This window comes from Strongylocentrotus purpuratus, unplaced genomic scaffold (assembly GCF_000002235.5).
Source record: "Strongylocentrotus purpuratus isolate Spur 01 unplaced genomic scaffold, Spur_5.0 spur5_scaffold_13, whole genome shotgun sequence".
NCBI lineage: Eukaryota > Metazoa > Echinodermata > Echinoidea > Camarodonta > Strongylocentrotidae > Strongylocentrotus > Strongylocentrotus purpuratus.
In genome coordinates, this window is record NW_022145598.1 from 29030326 (window position 1) to 29044498 (window position 14173).

Consider the following 14173-nt stretch of genomic DNA (forward strand, 5'->3'; position numbering starts at 1 on the left):
AACGTGTAGCACATGTCACTAACGTAACATAAACTGGATCGTTTTTAATATATAAATTGAATCGTATCATTCCAACAGACCATAAACAAATAATACTAGATAATGTAATATCTAAAATTGTGCATGTGTCACATGGGGTTCCTCAATGGTCACGTCTCGGCCCCCTCCTTTTTACACTCTTTACAATTAATCTGATCAACATCATTCAAAGGCGTTTCCCAAATGTTTCTTCTCATTTTTTTTTTTTTACCGATTACACAAAATTATAAATTTATTTCAGTTCTGATGATGGAGTTTCTCATTAGTGAAACATCCATACAAGTTACAAACTAGGTAATTACACAATTATATTAACAGTTAGAGAATCAGAAGTAAAACCGTCAAGCTCTGTGAGAAATCTTGGTGTATGGCTTGATTCTCGCTTACATTATAGCACACATCTTACACATGCAAATCTGCCTTTTATACAATCTCCATTACATTCGTATAGAAACTTAAACAGAAGCACAGAAAGTCTTGGTTATTGTAATGGACTATCGTTTGGCTTGCCATATTTACGAATAATCAAGGTGCAGCGTGTTCAGAATGCATGTGCAAGACTTGTGACCAATTTCTCAATTTTTTTGTTTCGGAAGCAGAATAAGATTCCATGGCGTGTAAATATATCAAAATATCAATAAAAGTGAACAAAGGTTAAACTAATGATAATTACTCATTGCGGATATAGTATCGAAAATAATGATATCGCTAGTGACATTCGTTTGTCTCGCAATGACAACTGACAACTCAGTCGTAGCCGAACATGCTTGGGATAACAAGCATCAGCCAGACTGGGACGGGGTTCAATGCCTTTCCCAACAACGACATCGGTACCCACGGAGGGTTATAGAAGCTATCAATTTCCGTCTCAATCCCATTATTAGGGACTTTCAGATTTACACGACGGCAGTGCCTTATTAAGGACGTCACATTAACGGGATACCACACGTAGAGGTCCACGTTCTCGTCGTGTAAATCTATAAGTCCCTAATTTCAACAGAGACAACGGGATCGATATCCGCGAATTTTGGATGCGTACGATACGCCGCCATGACATTCCCCGTCCAGCCGGCCTGCCCGCCCCGAGCCAGTGGCCCGTTGATTGGTTGAGCACGCTATTGTTCTCGCCCGGCAGAAAAAAAGATTATATAGAATTGGGTGTTAAATTCAGTGGCGGATCCACGGGGTGGGGGCACAGGGAGCACGTGCCCCCCGACCAAAAAAAATATGTAGAAATCAGCCCCAAATTCGCCAAAAATTTACTGGCAAACAGGGACGTGCCCCCCCCCCCGGCCAATTTTTTTTTTTTAAATGTGCTTACCCATCCCCCCCCCCCACCATCCCCGATTATTACGAAAGATGAGAACAGTTAAAGAAATTGAAGTAATTTCAATGAACTAAATGCTAAATTAGATGCTCAAAATTAGTTTGAATGTAAAAAGGGCAGGATTACGTGATCATGTCATTCTAAATTGTATGCAAGCTTGACGAAAAGCGTACATAAACCATGAATTTGAATGAGAAACATGTTAATTTGATTGAATCAAACGCGAATCTAAATGCACAGATAATGATTTTGTACTTTCGAATAGCAAGACTGGGACAAATCAATTTCGATTGAATGGATTTGAAATGTTGCGAAATTGGCCTGGAAAATCTATGTCTTCTCTTCTTTTCTGCTCTTTAACATTTTTCTTTTCTATTTTCTTCATCCTTATTCTTTTTTCTTCTTTTAGGCCTGATGCAGATCAAATATGGACGTTCAACTTAAAAGAGCATGAAATTTGCCCAATAGACCAGTTCGTAGTTAGCACATATTAAACATATTTTGTATCGAATGATTACTATAGGATTTTCCGGCCAAATTTATCATTTAAATTAATTTGTCTTAGTATTTGTGTATCCCTACTTTTCCGGGGTATATGAACACAGTCCGTGCAGAAATGCCATATCCCTTGATTTCGCCCCTCCTTTACCTAATTTCTGACTACACAAATATGCATTGTCCTCAAAATTAATAATTGAATAACAGAAAAGATCCTAATTATGGCAAATCATGCATTTAATTGCATTTTTTAAAAACTGTAAACGTGTGTTGCATTTCTTCCCTCTTAAACATTCCTAACTTGAATAAACATAATTCGAATACGAATGACAGGTGTTAATTGAACTGGAAAATTGAATGATAATTGGCATGGCATAGCCCAACTGCGCTAACTTAAATGCAAAGTAAATGAATTCGAATGACAAACTCGCGAATTTCGCCGGGAAATCCTATAATAATCAGGCACGTAGCCAGAGTTTAATGTTGGGGGGGGGGGGGGGGCACATACATGTAATCGATCGAGGTAAAAAAAAAAAAAGAGTTCTAAAAAAGTTCAACCGATCTTGGAAAAAATTTGGGTGGCATGTGCCCCCTTGCCCCCCCCCCCGTGCCCCCCTCCCCCCCCCCCCGTGGCTACGTGCCTGCTAATAAACAGACTCCAGTCTAATTCAAGCTTTTGCTTTCTTAGGCTGAAGTCTCATGTACAATCAGGGGTGTCGATTTGTATCCGTGGTTGGGGGGATGATAGGTGCCGAAATATTTTCGGCAATGGATCAAAGCAACCAAGAGGTAGAAGCGTGTGGCAGGTTGCACCCCTCTCTTCCAAGTTATTAACTTGTTCAAGTCACCCTCAATAAAGATAACATTTCAGAGAAAATGGGACCCATGTGGGTCCCACGTTGGCTTGCTACCTGGGTTATTACCCTCTCAAGCGCATACCCAGGATTTTATTTTAGGGGGCGGTAGTGAGCACGCGAAGCGCGCTCCCTAGGGAGGGGGGGGGGGGTGGGTGCAGGGAGGGGGAGTTTTCTCCTCCCGCGCGAACCGCGTAAGCTTTGCGGAAGCTTTGATGTTTCATTAAATTATTAGAGAAAGAAGACGATTCATTGTACCGTTCTCGACTCTTAATCCTTGCTTGAATCAAGTTCCCCTTCCTTCGCGCGTAGCGCGGAAGCTCTGACGTTTCATTAAATTATTTAAGAAAGAAGACGATTCGTTGTACCGTTCTTGACTCTTAATCCTTGTCTAAATTCAGTTCCTCACCCTTTCCCGCGCAATGCGCGGAAGCTTTGACGTTTCATTAAATTATTAGAGAAAGAAGGCGATTTGTTTTACAGTTCTCGACTCTTAACCCTTGTTTGAATCAAGTTTCCCTTCCTTCGCGCGTAGCGCTGAAGCTCTGACGTTTCATTAAATTATTAAAGAAAGAAGACTATTCGTTGTACCATTTTTTACTCTTAATCCTTGTCTGAATTCAGTTCCCCCTCCCGCGCAAAGCGCAGAAGCTTTGACGTTTCATTAAATTATTAGAGAAAGAAGACGATTCGTTGTACCATTCTCGTCTCTTAATCGTTGTCCGAATTCAGTTCCCCCCCCCCCCGCTCCCGCGCAAAGCGTGGAAGCTTTGACGTTTCATTAAATATTAGAGAAACAAGACGATTCGTTGTACCGTTTTCGACTCGTCCTCTTCCTTTCTTCTTTTTCTCTCTCTCTCTCTCGTTTTTTTTTAGTATTATTTTCATTACCAACACATTCATAGCTTAAAAAAACAATTTTAGCAACGACTTGAATTACAATAACAAATTGCGGGTAAATAACGAAACTATTTACAATCTTTGTAACGTAACATTAATAAATTGCATATTGCGCACAATTTAAAATAATATTCAGGAGAGTATATTTCTTGTTTCTATATTTCCTTACCTACACAACTAATATCTTTTGGCTGACTTGAAGTTCTACTTTGAATAAATAGAATATCAAATGATTTCCAAAACACAATCACATCTTTGCAATACAACAAAAGTGAAACCTTGAATCAACTTTTTCACAAGTGCATAAATTACTATACACCATTTGCGATTTAAAAACAGATCTTTTAAGGCATTAATCTTGTGAATCATCTTGAAGTTAAATTATTACGAATTTGCTTTAATTTAAATGAAAATACATCATTTCAAACAAAGTCATTATCTAAATCTAGAAAGGAATCATTATGCTTATATTGAAACGGGCATTTAGTAAAACGGCAATGAAATCAAATCAGGCTCATCATGGCCGTTTCCATATGATTGAAACAACAAAATAAGATACTTACCATTTTACAGATCAATCTTCAAGGGCCTTCAAAAGTGATCCAACAGCACGATGTTAACCTGACCTCTTTCTCGGATAAAACAAATGAACAAATTTGGCAACGAAGAAAACAGCTGCTTGAATACAGAAAGGCGGGAAATATAAACTGTAAGATTTAAACCGTAGGCTAAAGCTACTGATCAACGGAGATCAATTTAATCTCAGAAGACATATGACTTGATATCTTCCGTCGACAAATGGTAAATGGTAAATGGTACGTTTTTCCTTCTCTGCAGGCGGTGAGCTCATACGAGAACGGGATTGGTATGAACAGATAGATTAAACAGGAAATACCGTCAATTGGTATAGATCAAAATTATGATGATGATTGGTGGATCGATATTCATGGGACAGATGATTGGATAGCTCTGCAAGGGATGGAGCTAATGTGATGATTGTTTGGTTTTAGTTCTTGTTTGTAAAGTCACCCATTACTTAAGCAGCTTGTTGTATTGTGAACAGAATTCATGGGATAGCTTTTAACGCCGATTATTGTTGTTTCTTTGTTTTTTGTTTATTGCTTTTGTTTGAAAAAACGCTCGTTATCTCAGAAACATTATACCTTTGAATCGAGTTGAGGAATAGCTCCTTGAAATAGCTATCAGCGCCTATAATATTTGTTAGTCTTTTTTTTTTTTTTTTTTTTTTTTTGGGGGGGGGGGGGGGGCTTTTGTTTACACACGTTATCTCAGAAACATCCAAATTTTGGATCGAATTTAGGGGTTAGCTCTATTAGATAGGTATTAGCGCCGATGAACTTGTTCTGAGGGTTGGGACGTACATAATTTTGCTCGTGAAAATAATTGTTACGCTAATAACATGCTAAAAGTGAGAAAATTATGACTCAGCTTTATGGAATACTTTTCAGCGCCAATGATTTTTAGAGAGGTGGAGTTGTATTTTTTGTTTGGGGAAAACACAAGTTACCTTTGTTGACGTTACGATGGAAACAAGCTGATTAAATTGATAGGTATGATACAAGAAGAAGAAAAACCCGACCGTTATGCACAATCAGTCGATTGGATATCGAGCCTCATCATAATCAATAACACCGCCGCGTCACACTTTAATGCTTTCACTTCGGTAGAATAATGGATGGCCTAGTTTTTCTCCCAAACGTTTGTACTTTCAAAGTTTGTTTACTCGAATTCTGAGAATAAAATAGGGTTCATTACCCTGTACGAGGTTTGCAATTGTGAAATAGAAAAACTTTCCTTTTTCGGAAGAAAAAACATTTGAAATGACGAGCATCCGGAGAAACACACCTTGGAATTGTGAACCGTAGGAATAAAGAATCTTTCTGATTATTAAATCTTGGGAATTATGTATCTCCGAGATAATGAACTTTCGGAATCATAAAACTTCGACAAAAAACTAAATAAACTCGGTTTAGTAGGTTAATTTACCGAGAAGGTAACATTTAGGCTAACCAAGTTAATGAGTCATTTTAAACATCATGTTGGTCATCATATTGTCCCGACTAAAACTTTCTTCAAAATATAAAAACAAAAAATATCCTTGCTTACAAGGAGACAAATACAAATGAAATTTCTAATTTTAAACCTGAGTGTTGAATTTGGATTACTATCGGCACAAAGGTTTTTAGAGAAGTGGGGTTGTATTTTTTTTTTTTTTTTTTTTTTTTTTGGGGGGGGGGGGGGGGGGTGGCACACGTTTCCTTAGAAATATGTTGAGTGGAGTTAATTGATGGTTTAGCATGACAGGATGTATATTTATAGCTTCAACCATTTGTGTTGTCGAGATGGACTTTACGATAGAAACAAGCTGATTAAATTGAAGGCATGATACAAGAAAAAAAGGGAACCCAACCGTCATGCATAATCAGACAGTTTGATATCGAGCCTCAACTGCCCAACACATATTAATAACGCGTCACACTTTAATGCTCTCGCTTTGGTAGAATAATAGATGGCACAGTTTCCTCCCGAACGTTTGTACTTTCAAAGGTTCGTTTATTTGAATTCGGAGAATGAAATAGGGTTCACGTACTCTGAATCAGGTTTGCAATTGTGAAAATGAAAATTCTCTCTTCGTTTCCAGATTAAAAACCCTATTTCATCTTTCGACTTATCATTATAAGCCTTTGAAATGACGAGCGTTAGGATAAACAAACATCAGAATTATGAACTGTTAGAATAAAGAATCTTTCTGATTAATAAACCTTGGGAATTATGTTCTTTGAGATAATGAACTTTTGGAATTATAAACCTTCGACAAAAAAAAATAAATAAACTCGGTGTAGAAGATTAATTGTCCGACAAGGTTACATTCAGCATAACCAAATTAATGAGTCATCAAATTGTCCCGACTGAAACTTTCTTCAAAATAAACAAACAAATAATCATCATGTTTACAAGAAGACTAATGGAAATGAAATTTCTCATTCTACACCTAAATGTTAAATTTTGAGACATTTAGAAATTATGAGATTTGGAATACTTATCGGCCCCAATGGTTTTTGGAGAGGTGGGGTTTTATTTTGTTTGTTGGGGGGGGGGGACACATGTTACCTTAAAAACATGTTGAGTGGATCTAAATTATGGGATAGCAGTATTGGATGGATACTGATAGCGTCGACCATTTTGTTAGTACTTGCAAAAATTATCTCGAGTGTATAAACTGTGTTGTTATCAGTGGCGTCGATCGCTCGACGTTTCATAAAATTATTAGAGAAAGAAGACGATTCGTTGTACTGTTTACGACTCTTAATCCTTGTCTGAAAGCAAAGCGCGGAAGCCTCGCCGTTTCATTAAATGAATACTTTTAATCCTTGTCTGAATTCATTTTTCGCCCATCCCGTGTAAAGCGCGGAAGCTTTCATGTTAAATTATTAGAGAAAGATGACGATTCGTTGTATCGTGTCCTTGTCTGAATTCAGTTTCCATCAATCTGGTTTCCATTGTCAACACAAACTTACAATCATCACTGTACACATAGATTGGCATATTGCAAGCTTTGCATGGCACGCACACACACGAGCTGACTAGCCATCCGGGTAAGTTCAAAGTCCGACCAGACCCATGTACTATCAGCTGGTTACCACGCACCGCGCCGGTATCGAGTGTCGCGAGTATTATTGGGTCGCGTGCCAGCTAGGAATACATGCCTTACAGGATTTTGTTAAAGAAAGTTAAATATAAAAATAACACAAAAAAGCGTCATTTGTGGCTGTCGGTTGTGTGACAATTTCGTAAAAGAAACATAATGATGTACATTAAATATATCATACAAAAACAAATTTGTAGTGGGTGATGCAGCACCCCCAGCACCCCCCTCATCCCAGGGCCCTGCACATATGTATATATATATATATATACGTATATATATATATATATATATATATATATATATATAAACATACATATTAATGTCCAGATATCTCCTCGGAGATCGAGGAAAATACACAAGAATATAAGAAATAATAATGTTCCGTACACGCAGAAATTGTTTTAAAAATGTTCGCTCTTAAGGCTATGCAAAGGAATGATTTTATTTAACTTTCAAAAATATTATCGTTATGCATCAAAATATGCGCATCCTATCCCCATAAATGCGCCAAGGTCCAAGGAGAGGGGACACGAATAATTACGTCACAAAGAAATATGAAGGAGTTTCCAATGAAAAGGAGTTTGATGTGATTTCTGTTATAAAAAATATGTAAATAAAATTAATGGTTGTTTTTGTACAAGTCAATATGTATTATGCTGCGGGACTTTGCCACTAGGAGGCGCTGTCCAGTGAGACTAATCGTAGGTATAAGCTTCTTTCCTTAGTTACCTTTGTTGACGTTACGATGGAAACAAGCTGATTAAATTGATAGGTATGATACAAGAAGAAGAAAAACCCGACCGTTATGCACAATCAGTCGATTGGATATCGAGCCTCATCATAATCAATAACACCGCCGCGTCACACTTTAATGCTTTCACTTCGGTAGAATAATGGATGGCCTAGTTTTTCTCCCAAACGTTTGTACTTTCAAAGTTTGTTTACTCGAATTCTGAGAATAAAATAGGGTTCATTACCCTGTACGAGGTTTGCAATTGTGAAATAGAAAAACTTTCCCTTTTTCGGAAGAAAAAACATTTGAAATGACGAGCATCCGGAGAAACACACCTTGGAATTGTGAACCGTAGGAATAAAGAATCTTTCTGATTATTAAATCTTGGGAATTATGTATCTCCGAGATAATGAACTTTCGGAATCATAAAACTTCGACAAAAAACTAAATAAACTCGGTTTAGTAGGTTAATTTACCGAGAAGGTAACATTTAGGCTAACCAAGTTAATGAGTCATTTTAAACATCATGTTGGTCATCATATTGTCCCGACTAAAACTTTCTTCAAAATATAAAAACAAAAAATATCCTTGCTTACAAGGAGACAAATACAAATGAAATTTCTAATTTTAAACCTGAGTGTTGAATTTTGGATTACTATCGGCACAAAGGTTTTTAGAGAAGTGGGGTTGTATTTTTTTTTTTTTTTTTTTTTTTTTTTGGGGGGGGGGGGGTGGCACACGTTTCCTTAGAAATATGTTGAGTGGAGTTAATTGATGGTTTAGCATGACAGGATGTATATTTATAGCTTCAACCATTTGTGTTGTCGAGATGGACTTTACGATAGAAACAAGCTGATTAAATTGAAGGCATGATACAAGAAAAAAAGGGAACCCAACCGTCATGCATAATCAGACAGTTTGATATCGAGCCTCAACTGCCCAACACATATTAATAACGCGTCACACTTTAATGCTCTCGCTTTGGTAGAATAATAGATGGCACAGTTTCCTCCCGAACGTTTGTACTTTCAAAGGTTCGTTTATTTGAATTCGGAGAATGAAATAGGGTTCACGTACTCTGAATCAGGTTTGCAATTGTGAAAATGAAAATTCTCTCTTCGTTTCCAGATTAAAAACCCTATTTCATCTTTCGACTTATCATTATAAGCCTTTGAAATGACGAGCGTTAGGATAAACAAACATCAGAATTATGAACTGTTAGAATAAAGAATCTTTCTGATTAATAAACCTTGGGAATTATGTTCTTTGAGATAATGAACTTTTGGAATTATAAACCTTCGACAAAAAAAAAAAAATAAACTCGGTGTAGAAGATTAATTGTCCGACAAGGTTACATTCAGCATAACCAAATTAATGAGTCATCAAATTGTCCCGACTGAAACTTTCTTCAAAATAAACAAACAAATAATCATCATGTTTACAAGAAGACTAATGGAAATGAAATTTCTCATTCTACACCTAAATGTTAAATTTTGAGACATTTAGAAATTATGAGATTTGGAATACTTATCGGCCCCAATGGTTTTTGGAGAGGTGGGGTTTTATTTTGTTTGTTGGGGGGGGGGGACACATGTTACCTTAAAAACATGTTGAGTGGATCTAAATTATGGGATAGCAGTATTGGATGGATACTGATAGCGTCGACCATTTTGTTAGTACTTGCAAAAATTATCTCGAGTGTATAAACTGTGTTGTTATCAGTGGCGTCGATCGCTCGACGTTTCATAAAATTATTAGAGAAAGAAGACGATTCGTTGTACTGTTTACGACTCTTAATCCTTGTCTGAAAGCAAAGCGCGGAAGCCTCGCCGTTTCATTAAATGAATACTTTTAATCCTTGTCTGAATTCATTTTTCGCCCATCCCGTGTAAAGCGCGGAAGCTTTCATGTTAAATTATTAGAGAAAGATGACGATTCGTTGTATCGTGTCCTTGTCTGAATTCAGTTTCCATCAATCTGGTTTCCATTGTCAACACAAACTTACAATCATCACTGTACACATAGATTGGCATATTGCAAGCTTTGCATGGCACGCACACACACGAGCTGACTAGCCATCCGGGTAAGTTCAAAGTCCGACCAGACCCATGTACTATCAGCTGGTTACCACGCACCGCGCCGGTATCGAGTGTCGCGAGTATTATTAAGTCGCGTGCCAGCTAGGAATACATGCCTTACAGGATTTTGTTAAAGAAAGTTAAATATAAAAATAACACAAAAAAGCGTCATTTGTGGCTGTCGGTTGTGTGACAATTTCGTAAAAGAAACATAATGATGTACATTAAATATATCATACAAAAACAAATTTGTAGTGGGTGATGCAGCACCCCCAGCACCCCCCTCATCCCAGGGCCCTGCACATATGTATATATATATATATATATATATATAAACATACATATTAATGTCCAGATATCTCCTCGGAGATCGAGGAAAATACACAAGAATATAAGAAATAATAATGTTCCGTACATGCAGAAATTGTTTTAAAAATGTTCGCTCTTAAGGCTATGCAAAGGAATGATTTTATTTAACTTTCAAAAATATTATCGTTATGCATCAAAATATGCGCATCCTATCCCCATAAATGCGCCAAGGTCCAAGGAGAGGGGACACGAATAATTACGTCACAAAGAAATATGAAGGAGTTTCCAATGAAAAGGAGTTTGATGTGATTTCTGTTATAAAAAATATGTAAATAAAATTAATGGTTGTTTTTGTACAAGTCAATATGTATTATGCTGCGGGACTTTGCCACTAGGAGGCGCTGTCCAGTGAGACTAATCGTAGGTATAAGCTTCTTTCCTCTGTTCTTTCCGTTCATAGTAGAAAATACTAATCACCCTTTCCCGATGCTGGGTTGTATATAACGTGATAAAAGAAGTTCTCTAATTTCAATTTTATATCCGCACATTCTCTCAGTCTATATGTACATCACGTCTATTCAAATTATCTCAATCATGTATACCGCTTATTATCATTTTTTAGATACATCATTTAAAATGTCTCTGCCTTTACCAGCTTTTTACAATATGTTACTTTTTATTTCTTCCATTCAAATCCATTTACCTTTTGTATTTCTATGTCTTAAAAGTCTGTCACTTTATTATCTTCTCATATTCTCTCACTCTTTTGTGTTTCTCTCTTTCAAATCATCTCACTCCCTTTCATTAAGCAATTCGCTCCCTTTACCACCTTCGCTTATTCTTGTAATCTTTATCTGAGTCTTCCTTTCAAATTATATCACTCTATCATACATCTCTTTCATGACAAATTTCTCTCACTTTACATCAATATCTTCTCACTTTCTCTCACTCTTTATCTCTTTTTTTCGAGTTCTCTCACAAAATTATACATCTCTTTCATTGCAACTTCTCTCAATTTCTCCTTTCCACACGTTCTTATGTACCGTGTATCTCTCTTCTTCTTACTCAAACAAAAACAATAGACAAGATAGTAATTGAAACTAGATTATTGCACGTCAAACAAACATTTAATCACTAATGCTACTATTTTAATTACTTTAAAAAATGAATCATCCTGTAACATGGCAACTCCCATCGTATCAAGTTTGTATATTTACATCGGCTTTACTTACAATAAGTATAATGATTAACTTGTAAAATAATAGTTATATTCACAGCAATAGTAATAATAATGATAATGATAATAATAATAACAGCAATACTGATACAATAAATATTATTATCAAAATGTAAGGCACCCATCAATTGATTCTTGTTTTTTAAATATCTTTTAACTTGCTCTTTTTTCAATTGCAGACCCATTCACTAACTAAAGTATGCCCTTTTACCCTCATCATCGACGATATTTCCACGATGCATTATTTCATGATAAAGATGGTACATATTAATCTTGCCTTCATTATTAATAAAGCTCTATTTTATTTATTTATTTATTTATTTATTTATTCGGTTTAAAAACATCAACACGTCAAGTTCAGGAACTCATAATGGTTGATTTACAATGAAATTGAATAGTGTAAACAAAATTGAACCAACAAATATACACTTAAGAAGAACATATTGTTTCACACACAATGAAAATATGGTTACAATACAATATACAACGGCTGGCTAGATGTGGCTAGACCAAGGCGAGATATGACAAGGTAATCGAAAAGAAGATAAATGACTAAAAAGAGAGAGGGAGAGAGAGAGAGAGAGAGAGAGAGAGAGAAGAAGAAGTGGTGAGAGAGAAAAAGAGGGACAAGAAAGGGGAGGGTAGAAAGAAAAAGAGAGAGGTAGAGGGAAAGAGAGGTGAGGGGAGATACGGAGGGGAAGTGAGGGAGAGAGAAGGAAGAGAGAGGAAGATAGAGGAAGGTAGAAAGAGAGAGAGAAGAGAGAGGGAGAGAGTGAGGTATAGAAAGAGAGAGCGAGAGAGAGGAGAGAGGAGAGAGGAGAGAGAGAAGAGAGAGAAAAGAGGGGAGAGAGAAGGGGATATAAGAGAAAGAGAGAGAGAGAGGGAGGAGAGAAAAAGTGAGACATGGAGAGGGAGGGAGGGAGAGAGAGAGAGAGAGAGAGAGAGAGAGGAGATCTTTAAAAGGCAAATTAAGAAACAAGGTAGATAAACGTAGCATTAAAACATTAATACATTTCTTATACACATCTACACAGGAGAAGGCGCACCGGAGCGTTCAGAGAAGACAACAATGGATTGGCCTGCAACGCATCGTTGCGTCCGCTCCGAAGGCCACGGTGCGCCTGCACATGATGGTCAACATTTCAGCATTTTCAAGAAATTTAGAGTAGCTAGAATGTACAGGCCAGGCGCGGATCCAGGATTTCTTAGGGGAGGGGGCCCAACTTTTTTTTTTTTGCTCCCGAAAATTTGAAAATCGCGCCGGCCGAAAAGTCGCTCAGGGGGGGGGGGGGGGGGGGGGGGGGGGGGGGGGGGGGGGGGGGGGGGGGGGGTAAAGAGCAAATTTTTATATTTTTTTTGCTCCCGAAAATTTGAAAATTTGAAAATTTTTCAATTTGCACCCCCCCCCCCCTTGAGCGCCAGGGGGGGGGGGGGGGGGCCCAACCCCCAAAAAAGGTAAAAATCACGTGATTTTACATGATTTTTGTTCTCAAGGGGGGGGGGGCCCGGGCCCCCCCCCCCCCCCCCCCCCCTGGATCTGCCATTGGTACAGGCAATTTGGCAGTAAATAGTAAGGATATATTGACTGCTTTGAGAGGCATAGTGGTTTCTATAGGGTCAAGGGAAACTCACAACCTGCTATGACCCCAAGGCGCTTGCGCCGCGGGGTCATAGCAGGTTGTGAGTTTCCCGAGACCCTATAGAAACAACTATGCCTCGAATATTAAAAGCAGTCAATATATATTTTATATACCGAATGTCATCCATAAGTTGAAATCTTGGCATAGCTGTGTCCTCCATTTTGCCTCTATATTGACAAAAAATTGGAAACAAAAAACCCCAGTATTTTGCGATCGAGACTAGTACACAAAATGGCGATCGGTCGTCTGCGCTGCGTGGATTGGTAGATTCGTCGCCTGAATGCAGCGACCAAAATCGAATTGCACTCAAACACCGTTAACGGTATTGCGCATCGGTCATCGCACAAAAGAAACTTATACGGTAACACGTAAACCAAAATGGGGATCGCAGCAAAATGACGTCACGTTTCACAGCCATGGAAAAAGTGCTATGAAAAATGGATATAAACCGGTAGAGCCGGGAAAAATGACTATGAATTTCAATTAGCGGGCATGGTTAAGAACATGACTGCATTTTCAACCAATCAGAAGACAGGATTAGTAAAGAATCTTAAAATGAGGTATATAACAAAATATAATCAATACCCTTCCCGACAATGTTGTGTAAAACATGTAAAGCTAATTGTTAAAGAGTTGACACCTCTATTAATTAATGGAAAAAACCTGCATTTCTTTAATATTCTGGATCAGAAAAATACAGCTATAATAAAGTATTGCACCTTGTAGTGGTTCTAAAGAGTCACAACTAGGATGTGAAGCTAATCGCTAAGTTGACACCTCTATTAATGGAAAACCCGCATATCTTCAATTTAACGAATTAGAACATACGGCTATAATAAAGTATTGCACCTTGTACATGTATCAGGTCTAAAGATTCTATAAAATATT